Source organism: Pyrgilauda ruficollis, unplaced genomic scaffold, assembly GCF_017590135.1.
Source record: "Pyrgilauda ruficollis isolate IOZ18807 unplaced genomic scaffold, ASM1759013v1 scaffold33, whole genome shotgun sequence".
Taxonomy (NCBI): Eukaryota; Metazoa; Chordata; class Aves; order Passeriformes; family Passeridae; genus Pyrgilauda; species Pyrgilauda ruficollis.
In genome coordinates, this window is record NW_024524711.1 from 1,478,883 (window position 1) to 1,496,041 (window position 17,159).

General features: G+C 34.9%; 1 protein-coding gene across 1 annotated transcript in view; it reads right to left on the reverse strand.

Moving 5' to 3' along the window:
- Window positions 1–17,159, reverse strand: part of TBC1D22A (TBC1 domain family member 22A) — a 140,311-nt gene that overhangs the window by 32,478 nt on the left and 90,674 nt on the right. The window lies entirely within an intron of this gene.

Here is a 17,159-nt window from a genome sequence, read left to right on the forward strand (position 1 = left end):
TAGCAGTAGCTTTTGAGGTATAAATTTTGATATAGGAAATTATTAAGCATTGTAAAAATAAAAATAACTTGTATTATATTGAACTGAATTAGATGTTTCCACTATAGGAAGAAAACTTACTCATAAGATGAAACATATACAGTTCAGTTTTGTATTCAGATCTGCAGCTTTCTGTTCTGGTTCGAGTCAGTAGATACCATTCCTTTATAAAACTCCCCCTAGAAATTAGTATTTTATAATTTCACATAACAGTTGAGAAAATCTTGTGATGAGGTCTTTAAAAGACATCACTAAGTTTTCTCATACTATCAAATTAATCTCAGATTTTATTTTCTATACCACTAAGAACTGAAAAAAAAAAAATTATTATATTAAATTATCAATGTTATGACTGTGAAATAATGCTATGTGAAATCTCATTAAAATAAAATTTGAAAATAATAATTATAAAATTAAACTACATAATCTGGCAAATGGAGGTGTATTTAAATGCTGATGTCTATATAATTCACAAGATCTAATTATAGTGCTTTAAAAATATAGCAAGTTTTTTTCATATTCTTTGCTGGTCATTTCAAAACTGAAGTTTACTCTTTAGAAAAACACAGTGTTCTGCTCAAGTATAGAGAACTGAAACAATTTCTTACACAAAGAATAACATGATAAAATACCTATTTTATTGCTATTTAACCTAGAACAACATGGTATTTAAAATTTGTGCAATAAATAAACTTCCCAGCTATAACAAGTGACAAAGGAAAAAAATTCTCCTACTATTACTTTTCCTTCTCCTCAGTTCTTGACTTACAAAAGAGCAGAGTGTGCTGCAAGAAGTTTGTAAAACACCTTGTTAACAGCTACAGAAACTACAGACCATCTGGTCCACCAAATCAGTAAGGTTCCAGAAAAGAGACAATGCCAACTATTTGGAGGGAAGCTTTTAAGTTTAAAAGTGTACTTGGAACTGAAAATAAGAATTAGCTAATTTTGGAAATACTTTTAAGGAATTGTAGAAGAATTATCTGTATGTGTATAAAAACCTGTACTTTGTCTTGTGATTCTTCTGGTTTTTTTCACCAATAAAAGTTTCTTCAAAATGAATCTCTTTTAAATGAAACCAAATAGGCTTAAAAATGCAATTCATTAAAGAAAAAATGCATATCCCCTACAGATTTAAAAATTCATCATGCTTCACAGATAAGTCTAGGTTCAAAGTATTTCCAATGGATAGTTTTAGACAGTTTTAGAAATTGGGTAAAACAGGTAATGCATAATTGCCTCTTCTAACACCTGATACCTATTATACTTTTCCATTTGCAGCTTTTGAAGTTACAAACAGTTTGATCTCTAAATGTACAGAAATGCAGACTACCAGCTAAAAGCTATTTAAAATCAAGTATAAACAATGACCTTGATTTAAATATTTCAGAAAAAAATCTCAAGGCAGATGTACAACCTTCCAGAAGACTTATTCTGAACATATTACAGATGACTCTGAGCACATTATCTAAGAACCATCTGTCATTATCAATAAAAATCATTTAGATTGTTAACATCACAAGTATCTCATTGCCCTGCAAATGCTGGATCTCCTCTGCAGCTGAAACAAAAGGCATCCTTTGGACTGCACTTCCCAAACTTCTTGAATTAGACAACCACCAAAAGAATGCAAATGTTGTTGTATGACTAGACTGATTATTGTCTTGTCAATGATTAGTCTAAGCAGCCTTCCACCCTGGATACTTCAACATTTAGGGAGTGTAATACCTAATGCTATTATATTTGTATTTATATACAATACAAGGTTATTGTTTAAGTACTCAGAATAATTAAAGCTATGAAATTTTGTCAGGGTTAGGTACTAAACCACATTTCACACTCAAGTAATAGCTCAGACACAAGGACTTCCAAACACTCAATAATTACACATGAATAAAGCAACCTTATGCAACTCCATTTCTACCACATTACAAAGAGCAGATAGTTTAGGTGAAAAGAGATTTAAATAACTTTTGTCAAAATATCCAAGCAATCTATGCCAGAAAAAGAGAAAGAAGTTAACACATGAACATCATGAAAAGTGGAATATGTTGGCTGCTCCTCCAACTTTTGCATTTTTGATCAGCCAGGAGCCTTGACTTCCTAGGATCAGACTTAATTCACTGTCAAAACAGACTCAGGAGTTCCAGTCTGAGAAGAAACACAGCAAGAGCACACCAGGGAGGTCCATGACAGTAATGAGCCTCTCACCAGGAATGACCAACAGCAGATGACTAAGTACAGGAGTGCAAGATACAGCAGTACCTCCCCAGAATACTCAAAGGTTTCATGTTCAGAGATGTGCTAAGAGAAGCTGCAGAATATGTCCATTTAATAGGAGTTAATGGATTTGTCTTGACTTCCAAAATCTTTTTGCAACTGCAAGCTTTTTGGGAAATCATCAAGTCCTGGAACAAAGAATTCCAAAACATGAGTGCATGCCACATAGCATGTCTGGTTTAAACCTGGTAGTTTCATTCAAAGTAGTTCAGATATTTGCAGTGAAAGAGTATGAATCACTTCCTGTTCACTTTCTGAAATCCATTCAGATTTCCTTCTCTTCTGCAGACAAGAACTGTTTTGCTGATTCCACTGCTCCTCATGTAGCAGTTCCACCCCCTTTGCTTAGCCTTCTTAAGCATCCTCTCCTGCAGTTTTCTCATTTTGAAATAGGGCCTGACCTGTGTATAGCATGTAAGTTACAGAAAGAATATAACTCTCATAGTGCTTATAATGATTGTTTTTTCTTCTTACCTTTTCCAGTAATTCCAAACCTTTGGGTTTTTTTGTTTTTTGGGGTTTTTTTATTTATTTTTCTATTCTTGACTGCTACTGAGCTTGTATTTTCCTTTTGTTCTTGACTGTAGGAAGCTACCTTGAAGCCCATAGCTATACCAGTAAAGCTAGGATTGGTCCAAACACACAATATCACTTTATTTCACTTTATTTAGTCCACACCAAATTTCACATGTTATTTATGCCAGGCTAACATATGTAACAGAAACCTGAAGTCCTGTGACTCTTTGCTGTCCACCTCTCACCTTTACCACCCTTAGTAACATGGTGTTGTCAGCAAACTTTGCTGTCTCAGTTGCTCTTCTATCCCTTTTTTATCTCTTCAGCAGAAAGAGCTCAAGCCTCTTGACAAATTGAAAAAGAATTACATGTTATTTCCTTTAATTTTGAAACTTGCCTGCTTGTTCTTAACATTTGCTTTCTATCTTTCAGGCAGTCATTAATATTCATACAAGGGCATTCCCTTGAACTGCACAGCTGTGTTTCTTCTTTAACAACCTTCAGTGAAGAATGCTCTTCAATGTTTTCAATATTCTGCATCAACCTGGTACATGTCTTCACTGGCTCTCAAGCTTTGTGAGGTGTGATTTTCCTCTACAAAAATCATGTCAACACTTTCTTAAAATGACATCATTAATCATGGTGAAATAATATTACAATCAAGTTTAGAGAACACTGCATTGAAGTCACCTTAATCTTGGCATTCTAAAAGATACTTTGCCGACTGCAACTATTTTTATTGTACACAGCAGCCTACCAGCTCATGTGGGATCATAACCTTCTCTGCTTGTCAGTTTTCCAGTCAGTTATAAAATGAAATTTCAATTATTCGAAAAGTGCTAAAAATTTTAATTTTATTCATTATACAGGTTAAAAAGGTTTTTTAGTTATATGCAAAAATACCTATTAACAACACTTTTGCTGAGTTTGCACATTTTGGATTGTCTTGTATCACTGTTTCTGCTTCACTATGTCTATTCCCAAGAGGATGATCCTAAAAGCAGTAAGTGACCATAAGCACTTGTCTAACTGAACCCACTCTCACCATAAATGCAGCAACAAAGTTGGATCTTTTATGCTCTAAAAAAAACAAGAGAAACAAACAAAACATAACCTACAGGTAAGGCCTACAAGCAGCTGTTTCTAATGCGAACATCCATCAATTAACATGAAAATTTATGGGCAGGTTTGATCTTTGCATAAAAGAAAATCTAATCCAAACACGTCATGGCATTTCAAAATCTTTAATGGAAAGTAACGTTTCCATTAACATCACGCTAGAAATATCTGTCACAGCCAAAAAACTATGCAAATATCTCAACCCTTAGAGTTCACTCAATCCCTTATTTTTAAAAAATGTTACAAGAACTGTGTTCATATTCCCTATTTCTCCTAGGCATGTTCAAAAAAATTATTTATCATAAAATCTTCCATCAGATTTGGCAAATTTATGCTGAAAACTAGGTGAAGGTCAGTTTTCACGACAATTTAGTCATTGGCCTCTCTGATCTAGTCACCAACAACATGGCAACAATTCCTAAAATATGACTTGCGATATAAACCTCTGCTGTGAAATCCCAGCCACAAAGAACACAGACCACTGCTGGAATTTTTTTGGATCAATACCTTGCCCTGTTGGACTGCTCCATGGCATGCAAAATTCATGTTAAGACTATGAATCAATGTCAAATATAAATGTATGCTAATGATAATTACTATTTACCTGATTTATGCACTCTTCAACTAATAATTTAGTTTTATGAAGCATCTTTCATATAAATTTCCACATGACCTTGTATTTTCAGAGTGGAGTTTAAATTACTGCCCTCTTCACTTGCTAACATGCTCAATTCAAATAGATTAAAAAAATAACTAACAAAGTGTGTATTTGACTTTTTTGTCCTAGCTTTTCCAGAATAAACTGTGGTGGAAAGCAAAAATCAATGTTTCTCATTTGGTTCTTTTAAGGAATTCACCATGATATTTTTAAAGAGTTCAGTCATGACTAGGATGTCAAGTGCATTCTCACGCACTGAAACGCTTTCACATCCAACACTGAACTGTCATCTTTTACAGCTATTTTTCCTCCTCTTGTGTGGTGGTTTATTACCTTTGCACACAGGAGTGTTGCTAGATCTTAGCAAAGGAATGGAGCTTCTTATAGAGCTCCCTTAAAGCCTTTTCTTGCTGAAATGCGTATTGACAGAATAAAGTGGAGGAAAGCAGTTTTCTTGAAAAATGCCTTGGATACAAATGCAAGAAGATGCTGAACTCTACACAAGGGGAACACTTTACAACACTTATTTCTAACATTATTTTGAAAAGAACCAAGATAGACACAGAAGCATTAGGGATAGTGAGATTATCAGAAAATATAAGTTCTTTTCTCTAATTTCCCATGTTAAAAAGCCTCTTGTTGTCTGTAGTGAAGAGTGGCCATGAGTTGGCTCTTCGTACTTGCTGGAGAAACTAATACTAATCTACCGCTTTGAATTGCTACAATTTGAAAAGGCAAACAACTTCCATTTTACCTAGCAGTTATAACTACATAGAACATAGCAAAACAGGGATGTGGCAATGTGAGCAAGAATTCTGTCAGTGATAGATCAGCCGCTGTGATTTCAGATAACAGTAGTGAGGGCTGTAAATAATACATTTTATAAAAAATGTATTTTACATTTTGTTCTTCTAGTAGGAATAAAAAATTACTATCTGCAAGTAATTTGTTTGTCAATGAGAACGGAAGAACCAGCAGCAAGAACTAATGAAACTCTCCCAGGTTGATTTCAGTGCATTAACAAGTAGGAGCCACATTGCATTACACGCTCACACCAATAACAAGAGATAATTTACAGTGTTTAGGTTTTAGAGAAGAGTTGATTACTTACAGCTGTATTTTCTTTGTTCACATAGCCGATGTACTAAAAAACAAACTATTTAGGTTAGAGCCATTAATATGGTTCCTAATTATCTTACCAAACCATGACATAGTGTAATGACTCAAAGTAGCGCATCTCTGTCTAATTAACACCGAACACCACTACGTCATTTACTTCCTCAAACAGCATGAAATACAAGCATACAATTAATTCTGTTTCTCATGTAGCATATACTTCCCTACACAGCTTAGTCCTGAGTCTTTTCCTCAGAAAAGGCTTAGGCAGACAGATCACACAAGCTGTAAGAGTGTATGAGAAGACAAGACTACCAACAGCCTTTTCAGAAACTTCCACTGCTTGAAAAGTTTAATTCTTAGCTATTTCCCAGAAAATTCACTTTGCATCTTTAATTTGCTGAGATTGCCCCACCCAGATTTAAAATTCCCCTTGCAGGTGTGAAGTTACGGAAGCACTGAGTGGTTATGGGAAGTCTGAGGAGCAATAAGATACGGATAAACCCAGAAGTGAGCAACTATCTGCCTCTCCAGCACAGGTGAAGTCGCAGAAAAAACTTGCTAAAACCTGCAGGTTATTTCTTTTTTAATAGGTTACATGGCAGATTTGACTAAAAATATCCAGACAAAATATTTTCAAATATTTTCATATTTGGGATACCAAAATTTAGATTTCATCTTTGTTTCACCATTCAAGGATAGAAAGAATATGAATAGCAAAAACTTCTTATATTTTAAGCTAGGCTGAAAGCTGGGCTTCAATTATTCAGACATGACTGTCCGGCTGGAAAGAAATTTGTTTTGAAGTTTCCTTCTAATTAAAACCCCATTCGTTCTATCTGAAATCACTAATTTAATTTGTACTTAAACATTCAAACTCTGTCTCAAGTCGAGACTTGACACCAATTAGCTGGCCAAAAATGCGGTGGGAAAAAAAAGCAAAGCTATGTCACATTAAAATCAACACTGCTTTTAGTCACAGAATTCCATTTAAAAGAATGATTTAACTTAAAAAGCACAAACTAAATCCAGATCGTTAGTAAATATCATCAGCGGCAACTGATTTAATTCTGAAGTGCTTTGTTGCAAGGCAAAATATCTTTACATAAATGCCAACCTGCTTTAAGCAAACTACTGTGGCAACTTTTCCACCTGTGAACTTCAGCAGATCACAGGAACCAAAACCAGACCACACTTCCCCATAACCTGCTTTTAAAAGGCAAATGAGCGCAAATAAGCAGTATGACTAATATTTACCAAACTAATTCCCTATTTCACCTTTTGAATTTCAGAATTATTTACCTCATGTATCATTTTAATTATTTTTACAGTTCATTCCCAGAGAACTGCGATACTGGGAAATTAATTAATGGGCACAATAGAAGAACTGTCAGCATTGTTTAAATATAATTTCTGCACTAACCTCATTTACATGTATCCCTTTATTCTAAACAGAGGTACTGCTGAATTTTCGGTATGAAATTGTTAGTTCATTGAAAAGAGCACAATGATATCCTTTTCTGAAGATATTCATGGGTTATCAAATGTACTGAAATACATGCTTGAGACAATCATTAGAGCTTTTAGTCTATGGATTTCAAAGACACTGAAATAGCTGTATAATAGTTGCATCATTGTTTAATTGGCTTTAGCTTTATCATATTATTAGTTTTCATAAAAGTTATCAAATTAATACTTCAAGGCAGACCTACAGAAGGTATTAAGTGCTAATCCACCATTTCACAACTGAAAAAAGTAGTAAAAATACCTCTACACATATATTTCACATATTTATACTGAAAGACTAAAGCAAAATCTAAGTAACAGTATTAAAAAATAATGGTTGCTTATTCCAGCTTCTCATCAAATAACAAGAAAGTGCTTACTGGCACACTGCCAACATGTAATTCAAAGAAATCCTCTCATGAAGTATGTTTCAGGCTACATATGTCACTTCCAGATAGTGAGGTCCTCACGTGCCTTTCTGGACAAAGTTGGTGGCCAGATTACAATGAACTCTTAAAATTAAATATTATAAGTCATTTCAGAAAAGCATATTAAACAATCCAACAAAGATATTACTGAATTCTTTTTCAGTAAATAAAAACTCCACAATCCCCAAATTCCTGCTTTTGTAAATTGGGGGATGATTACATCAATGTAATGTAGAAGTTTTGTGAAGATTTCTGATTAGATTGACATTTATACCAGAACTTGTCTGTTCTAAGAAAAACCTATTTTCTTCTTAATAATAAAAACAAATAAATTTTCGCTCAAACTATTTCCAAAACTTTTTGTTTCTCTCAAGGAACACACCTTAAGAGCTGAGAATCAACAAATATGTCAGGTGTTCAGTTTATGTTTTCTAATAGATTGTGTTGTTGACTAAGATGATAAGCAGAAATACCAAAAATATATTTAGTAATAAGCATGAGGTATTACCTTCCTTCCCTGTTCTCCAAGCTAACAAGTTTAGGCATGACAGAGTCAAGAACATCCAATTTCTAGCACAACCACTATCAAGATCCTCAAGACACATCACTGGCTGCTTCCCCTTCTCCCATCATTAAACCACACCAAACCACATTCTACAAAACAAGAAACAAGTAAAAAAATCCTTAATTTCTGATCACCATTATCCCTCTTAGAGGCTAGGAAAGATCTGGGACTGGCATTTTCCCTCATTTGCTGTCCTGCAAAAATCTTAATCATGAAAATACTTTCATTGCACAGCAACACTGTCTGAATCAGTCTCTGCTTAGGGATGGCAATTTGCCTGAATGTTCAATCTTGCTTCATGATGATGACTTAATTATACCAAGCTTTTTGTGACCATATAACTACTTACAACATTCCTTGGTGTGCATGCTTCACATTTAATTAAACTTCCATTAAAACAAACTAATAGTGCCGCTGAAACTAAAGCAGGCAGTTGCTGAATGCAGCAATATCTTGTGTGATTAAAGAAAAGCACAACATCTGAAAACATTACTCAACAGCTCTTCAGCTACATCCAGCACAGAGACTCTATAGTCATGATGGTGCTAAACTGCAGGTTTATAAAAGGGCTTATGTCAAAAGCAACTAAAAAGCCAACACTATTACTCATTCCAAGTACCTGAAAATTGCTAGTCACTCGATATCACAGCTGGAAATGTTAATAATGCATGAATTTTAATTAAATTCATTAAATACTTGATCGCTATCACCAGGAGTTTGATCTTGTTGGGATGAATAAGACTAGCTGCTTCTTTTGTTAACACAAAAGACTGACCAAGCTAATCCAAAAACTACTCTTCAGACCACTTCTATTCCCATCCACCAACTGCTTAGCACACAAAGAATTAATAGTAATGATCAGGTGCAGCTTTGCTGAACTCTGATCAGAATGAGAGACTACATCTACTAAATATGATTGCCTTTATTAGATTTAGCAAAAATATTTCCTGTGAATAACACTACAGTTCGGAGGATGCTAAATGACTCCATAGATGCCACAGCCTGCTCAGAACTTAAGTATCTTTCAGGACACTGAATCAAGGTAAGATCTTTGATTTGAATCTTCTTAAGATGCTGACAATCAACTGCAGATCAAGATAAAGTCTGCTTTAATAACAGGTCTTCACAGCAGACCACTGACTGAAGACAGCAGCATAAAGCAAAAGACTCATGTGGGAATGGCAACACCTGTAGAGTTATTGCTATCTGCTTTATCAAGGGTCTCTGAAGCTACTATTCTTACCTCTGAAAAATGAAATTTTTATGTCGATCTTAAAGAGCCCTGAGCAATTATGAGATTATTGCAGCAGTAACAATTTTATACTTTTCTCCATCTCAGGTGTATCAGCCACTAACCATCAATGCTTTCCTAGCAGCCACTTCCTTAGAAAAGCTCCTAGAAGAATATCCAGTAGCAGTGTAAATGAAGAAAAAAGTGTCAGAAAGTGAGGAAAATGTTAAGGTATTACCACCTACATGCAACTTTATTAATTCTAATATTACTAATAATGCATTGGGGTTTTTTCTAGAAAACCTTCCTCCATCACAAACACAGCAGAAGGGCTTAAAAAGCTCTTGCTCTTCAACAGCTTTTCCCTTACTGAAAGCCTAATGTAACCTGCACAGCTTCATGTCTTTCCTGTTTGACATGACATCACCAGACTGAAGTTTAAGTTGCTCAAATCTCTTACTGCTGTCAATAAACACGACTTGCTGTTTTCCTTCCATCAGCTTTTGTGAGCAGCACTCCACTAATCCATGCTGACACTGAAAGGACTGAATCTTCAGTACCAGGAGCCTGAGACACTTCAACAGAAGACAAAGCAAACAAGAGTGCCCCAATCACTACCCCTACCCTTAAGCAGCTCAAAATAGGAGCACAGCTTTGATCCGAAGAAAAGCTTTCTGGCTAGTTTTTTTGACCAAACACAAAATCTTCAGCTAAAATTCACAGCATAACATCTAGTATAGTACTTCTGCAAATTCCTTTAGCAAAAAATACTGACCAAATACATTGAAAGGACAATACTAGTCCCACTGAAACAGCCTGGACACTGCATTAGATTCCTAAGCATCTCTCCAAGTTTTCAGAAGCATTTTACTTATTTCTTTTATTTAAGACTTTAAAAGAGTACAAAGTGAGGTTATAAATGGCACTTTCTGGATTTCTTTTCTACTATTATAAAAGAAAAAAATTACATACAATTTTCTTTAAATCTCTCTTATTAAGTTGTAATAGGCAACAAAAAAAAAACAACCATAAAAAATTAGGCTGCCAGCTTCAAGATGAATTTTATCAACAAAATGAATGTGAATAAAACAAACAAATATGCTCCACAGTAACAACTCAGCCTCTAGAAAATTAAAACTGAAACCAAACAAAATATTATCTACCCAAAGTGTGAACTAAAATATTTACTTATTAAAGGATGTAGCATGAAAATGTAACTGTTAACTGTATCTGTCCTTCAGCTTTATAATATTTTTCAAATTCATCAAACTGATTTTTCTCACATGATTTTGCTTATAGCAATGAAGGCTGAAGACTTTGAAGTTTTAGACTTTAAAATCTGACCAACATAGCCCAAAATGCTGGAAAGAAGGACGTAAAGCTGTATGTTCAAGCATAAATTTAAGTAAATGTCAATGTTTTCATATCTCACAAATATTGTAAACTGCAAATATAACTTATTTTGGTACATAGCTACAAGATTTTTAACAATGCTAACTCTGTTACTTTAGGTACGTAGTAATTTCTTGATTCCAAAACACCCTAAATCAATATCAAAATAGCAAAGGATATTAAAAAATTAAATTAAGAAAAACTATATTTAATGCACTTACGTACTTTACAAAAAAAAATCAAAGCAGAGATTTTAAGATAATCAATACCAATCACCCAATACCATTTTGGAAAACTGTTTTCTGTACACCTTATTTTTCAGGGTAGCATTAAAAACTTACTGGTATAAAATCTCTGCCATTACAGAATGGCTCTTTGGAAAGATGAAGCTCACCACACACTGACAACATCTGTAGCTCATTCCAGCCAAAACAAAAGCAGCCCAGCGTGCATAGCTGGAAGAAACATGTTTGAAACAAGCAATGTGCAAAATGAACTGCAACACAAAGCTCACACAAAGTTATACTGAGAATTTCTAGATTGAAGAGACTCCCAGAGCCAGGCACCCAGGCACAGTGACAGAAACAGAGGTGGCAAACTACTAACTGATTCCAGAAGTTTCACAATTCTTAGGACTAGTGATGAGCTACTGAAGATGGATCCCGGCCACCTTTCAAGAATCTGCATTTGCCACATGACTTTCAGACGGCAAGGACTGTGTCAGGAACATTCCAAGGGCTGTTTATTTTCCATGTTATCCCACTAAAGCTTGGCTAGTCTTTGAAGGCTGTGAAAATTCACTGCATCCCTGGGCACTTAAACAATAAACCAAATTAATGATCACTTCACAAAAACAACAAGGTGCTGCTACTATGGAAACAGGTGGGAAGCAAAGGTTGTCAGCACTGCTTGGTAGGAGCCTACAGGGAACCAAGCAGCAGGTTCTGCTTCCGTAACAGGTATCGAACCCGAGAGAAAGGGAATTTAAAACAAAAAGAAAAAGAAGAAAAAAAGAAGTCACAGCCCAGACAGAATAAGAGCCACGAAGAGTGCTTGTGTACTGAAATGGGACTCAATACCAAAGAGGAAGAGAAGCTACAAGTCAAAAAAACAAAAATATCTTTACCACACACCTGATTTACATAGCAGATATTCAGAGATTATATTAATAATCACACTTAAAACTTGAAAAATAAATAAACTGCAATCATATAAATTTTTAGTCTGGATTTAAATATTTAACTGCAAAAGTCATAGAGTATCACGAAACAAAAGTTTTCAAATTGCATGTTACGGAAAATTGAAAAAATTTGTATTTTTAATTATGAAAATGCTTTACTAAAAAGCAGGTGTTAGCTTGTTTCAAGACAAACCAAAAGCACATAAACACCAGAAAAATATTTTTTTCTGAAATACTAAAATAAAGTTAAAATATACTTAAGAGACAACTTTTCTCTGTCGGCAACCTAAGGTTTAAAAAGGTATCACCAATGAAAGTTGTTTATACTTCTCAGAAAGGACAGATTGATTCACTCTCCCATTAAGACACTGATTTTCCACAGTCTTGATAAATTACCATTAACAAGGAAAGAATCCCATTAGAAAGAAGAAACCTGTTTATTAACAAACTAGAAGATTATTAGACCTTAAAGGCTCAATCATGAAAATGCTACTATTAGTTTTGTGGATCTTTTTGAGCACAATGTATAAGACTTTTTTCCAGCAACAAGAAAATCTATTAAAGGATAATCAGAAGATACAGTCTTTGTTTAGCTGATTTCTATTTAACAATTTATATAAAACTTCCACAAAGTCTGTTCTTTTACAGAATGGAAACAGTAGGTGATGTTATCCGGAAATTTTCATCCATAACTTTTTGCAAGGAAGAAAGAAAAACTGACTGTATTGAAATGAAAAAGCAAGAAAGCACAGACATTTCCACTGTTATCTCTATTGTCCTATCTACTAACCATGTTTCTTCTCCAAAGTATTAATTTCTGCCTAGAATGCAAAAAGCCTGCTGGATAGCTATTTGTATCTATTTAGCTTATTCAAGGTATTATTACTATTTCCTAAGTCACTACATAAAACTTGCATTTTCAATACTACTTGTTGTATTTCATAAGTTCCATTAGAAACAAATTCAGAGCAAATAGAAGTTGGCGGCATCATTTCCATTTATTACTTTCATAATATCTTTTCCTTTCAGACATATCAACACAATTTAAGGAATTTCTGCCATTGTTCTCAGAGACAGATAAATGACAAAAAATTATCACAGCATGCAATTGTTCTAATGTACCAAAACAAATGGAAAATGTATTAAAGGTTATGTGATCCAATGTACAGCATTCCTATGGATATTTACAATGATCCAATTGAAGAGTATTCTAAAAGATTATTATTTGCTTTCAGTTTGTGGGGGTTGTATTCCTTTTAAAAAACAGACACAGGAGGTCAGGATGATGTCTCCAGAGGAAAAGTGAGATCCCTTAAGAGCTTCCCTTTAGAGAAATTGAAAATTCCAGGGATCACTGTGAACACCAGGAGAAATTACAGCAACAACACCAACCAGAGCTAGAAAGACTGATGGGAGGATCAGGAGGTAAACAGAGTTTGATGAAAAGAATCTTGCAGACGACAGAGAGGGCTCTGAGGAGTTTTCTAGGATTCAGAAAGTCATTTCTGAATGGCACAGCTACTGTGGTTTAGTCTGGATTGCAAACATTCTTTTGAAAACACATTCTCACATACAGTCACGTACTGAACCATGGCTAAGGCCAACCTGAGATCTTATAGAGCATCCAGGGTCTTGTTAGAGTTAGTACATGTAGTTAGGAACTATTCTCTTGCACATGACAGTCTTCTTGCAAAGTTTTATTTATCTCCTATTTCTTCATTACTTAAAAGCATAACAGAAAAAATAATTCAGACTGGGAATTTCATGTAATGTTTTCCCATACACTCTCTCTCTCTGCAGGAAAAAACAATCAGACACAAACTATATTAGTTTCAGAAACATTCTCAGCCAAACTAAACCACAGAAGAGCCTTTGATTTTTTCTCAGTCATCTGTTTCATTTATAAGCAAAGACTGTTCCATGTACTGCAATAAATTCAAAGCCTTCAATCCGTCTTCTGTCATAAGAAAAAAGAGAATGTTGCAGTGTGAAAGATGGGAAAAACTGCATTTCCATTAATACCTGAAGTGGCCAAACACCTTTTGACTCCAGACTAAAGCAGAATATCATGCCCAATTTCTTTTATTCTGGTATTCAAAAGTAGAGAACTAATACAGCCAAAAGTCTAATTACCATTTAAAAATGAAGATTTCTCAGAACTTGGTAAACATTTATGACATATTTCTTAGTACTCTTAAGTCAAATGGACACCTCCATCTTCCCTCTAGGAAAGGAAAGCATAGCTAATTCAGAACTATTACCACATGCTCTCTTTCATTATTCAATCTCTTTAAGAAAGCACGACATGCACAATTGCTAGTCCAACCTCCAGCAGTAATAGTATTCATCAGTAATCTTCTTGTGAGCCTTTACAATGGCTCTACTACTTGACTTCAATCAGCTGTAAAGCTCTTTTATTCTGTTATCACATCAGTGCGAGGGAATGAATGCCAAGGATTGAATGCCCTCCTAAAGGAGCGCAGTCATGCTGTTAGAATAGCAATGAGCTTCATCTGACACTGCTCAACACCTTCTTTCACACTCCCTCACTCTCGCAGAGAAACACAGGCATGACAAAAATAAATGTCTGTTGAGTGGGAATGCTAAGAAACAAATCTACAGAATAATATACTAAATAGAGCATATCACAGTTTAATAGAAAGAGTTGGAAGTTGATAAAAAGGATGCAATTAATAGACAACTGGCAGCAGTTGTGTTCCATTTGTCAGAGGAAAAGGATGAGTGGAATAATTATGCTATTAGTGAGAAAAATTCAGAATTTTCTACACAGAATGTCTCATCTATTAATACTCAGTTCTTCTTAAGCACATTTTGTTTTTGTTGATGTAAGGACCTAAGCACAAACTTGTTCTAAATCATTTCAATAAAGAGACAAAAACTAGAGGTCAGATCAAAAAATGTATGATTGTTGATATTTTAAGTAGAATCTTTTGATAGCTCAGCCTGTCTCCTCCCTGCACTGTTTGGTGTTGTGTACATGGCTTTAGCCAAAAGAAGCAGATAAGCCTGACACGAAATCTCTGCAAACATGCCCCCAGAATCTAGACTGCCATATTGACTGTTATAGGTGAAAATGAAATAGGCTCAATTCTAATAAAAAATATCCCTAACATCGACAAAGCTATCAGACAACTCAGGAAAGCCACTGAATTGCCATTTATAACTTAATATTGCTTTTTGGACAAAATCAGAGGTTTTTATTTTTATTTTTGTAATTTGAAATATATCATCAAAACTCCACCATGAAAGTAAGCTATATTTTGTCAGGAAATATAAAAAGTGCAGTAAAAATAAAAAGTGCATTTTTCTAGCTCATGTACATTAGTGATACATTCAGTAATAAATATATTATAAAGTGCTTTTCAAAAATTTATGTCTCAATAGTTAGTTATGATAAATTCCACTTTCTGACCAGCTATAAAGCAGTGTCTTTCCTCAAGAAAGCTTATTTCTACTAAATATTTTTAAAATATTTAAATCAAAACTTATTTTCACAATGATATGGAAAAATCTCCACAGTCTGTCAGATGGAATGGCTGAAAGGAGGAAAGACATCAGAAAGCTGGCATAGAAAATGAATCAACTAAGAAAACTTAATTATTTTTGTAGGACATTCTCTTTAAAATCAACACTAAGTTGCAAGTCCATTAATTCTTTAAAACTGACACTTCATAATCACCCAATGGGTTTATGCTCCTACTTCCTCACAGTCATTAAGATATTCTGAATTTCTCCCTTCATTTAAAATGTTTATACCAAAAAGAAATAATCCTCCTTGCATGAGAGCTTATTTAAATTCCTGTGCTGCTCCATAAAGGATGAAGGATGGTGCTGTAGACTGTGAAATGCCTTTGTGTTTGACCAGAAGCAGATTATTTCAATAGTGCACCACTCTCTACAGTCCATTTTAGAGTGAGCAGGAACACAGTGACATCTCTCTGCTGTGAAGTATGCCAGCATCAACTCCAGCTTGGAGGAACAGAGAATGACTTTTGTGCCTCTTCTCAGGAATAAGGCATTGATGTGGCAAGTGAATGAGGCTTCTGAACACTGTTTTCAGAACACAAACTGACATCTCAGCACACCAGAGATGCAATAAAACTTAATGAGTGACTCAACTGATCACATTTTCTTGAGAAACTACACTGCTCCAGTGACATAAACAGCAACTTTTCCAGTAGGAATGTGTTAAATAGTTTCCTGCACCTCTCAATCATGCTTGTAAAAAGATCAAAACTCAGGATGAAGCTCTACAAAACACCTTCACCAGTGAAAGTATATAGCTAAAATCGTATCTGCAATGGTGCTAGACTTTATGATATAGTATTTTGGTGACACCTTTTCCTAGTAATGTAAGGAAGAGAAGACATCAACAGAAATCAGTAAAGGATTAATGTTTCTCTTTTTTTTTAGTGTAGGTGAGCAAGAAAAATTTATCACAACATGGTCAGGCAGCTGGACTAGATGATCACTGCAGGTCCCTTTCAAATGAACTGTTCTATCCAATTCTATTAATTACATCATAATAAACAGTTACTAGCACATGCAGTCAGTAAAACTGACTCACTTCTCATGTAGAAATGGGCCAGAAATGACTGCCTCTAACATGGCCAGCCAGCCATTCCCTGCCTCCTCTCACAAAAGCGTGATACAGAACTGCCCAGCTCTGCCTTGCCCTAAACTTAATCATGGTTAATAAACAATAAAGTTAAATTAGAAAAGGTTCCTCCTCATAGCCATGGGCAGAAGGAAAGAACTTGATGGCGGCTGAGACAGCCCAAGTTCAACCCCCCCTCTGACAGGAGAACAAGAAAGCACCCACAACTCACACTGGTTTCAGTAAATAGCATTATTCAAAAGAACAGGCTTCTTTAGGCTGCACCAAAGCTAGATTGCAAGAAGACACATGAGATAAAGACAATTCTCAAGGCTGTTAACACACTGTTTTCACACAACATTAATGAACTCATGGCCATTAGTTTCAAGATTAAACTTGATTTAGCACAAGTATGCGTGATTCCACATGTGCTCATCTTCACACTTCCAAGAACTCCTTCTAACTATGAAGAGTTTTCTGATTCAGTATTTATTTGCACTTCTAAAAGCAA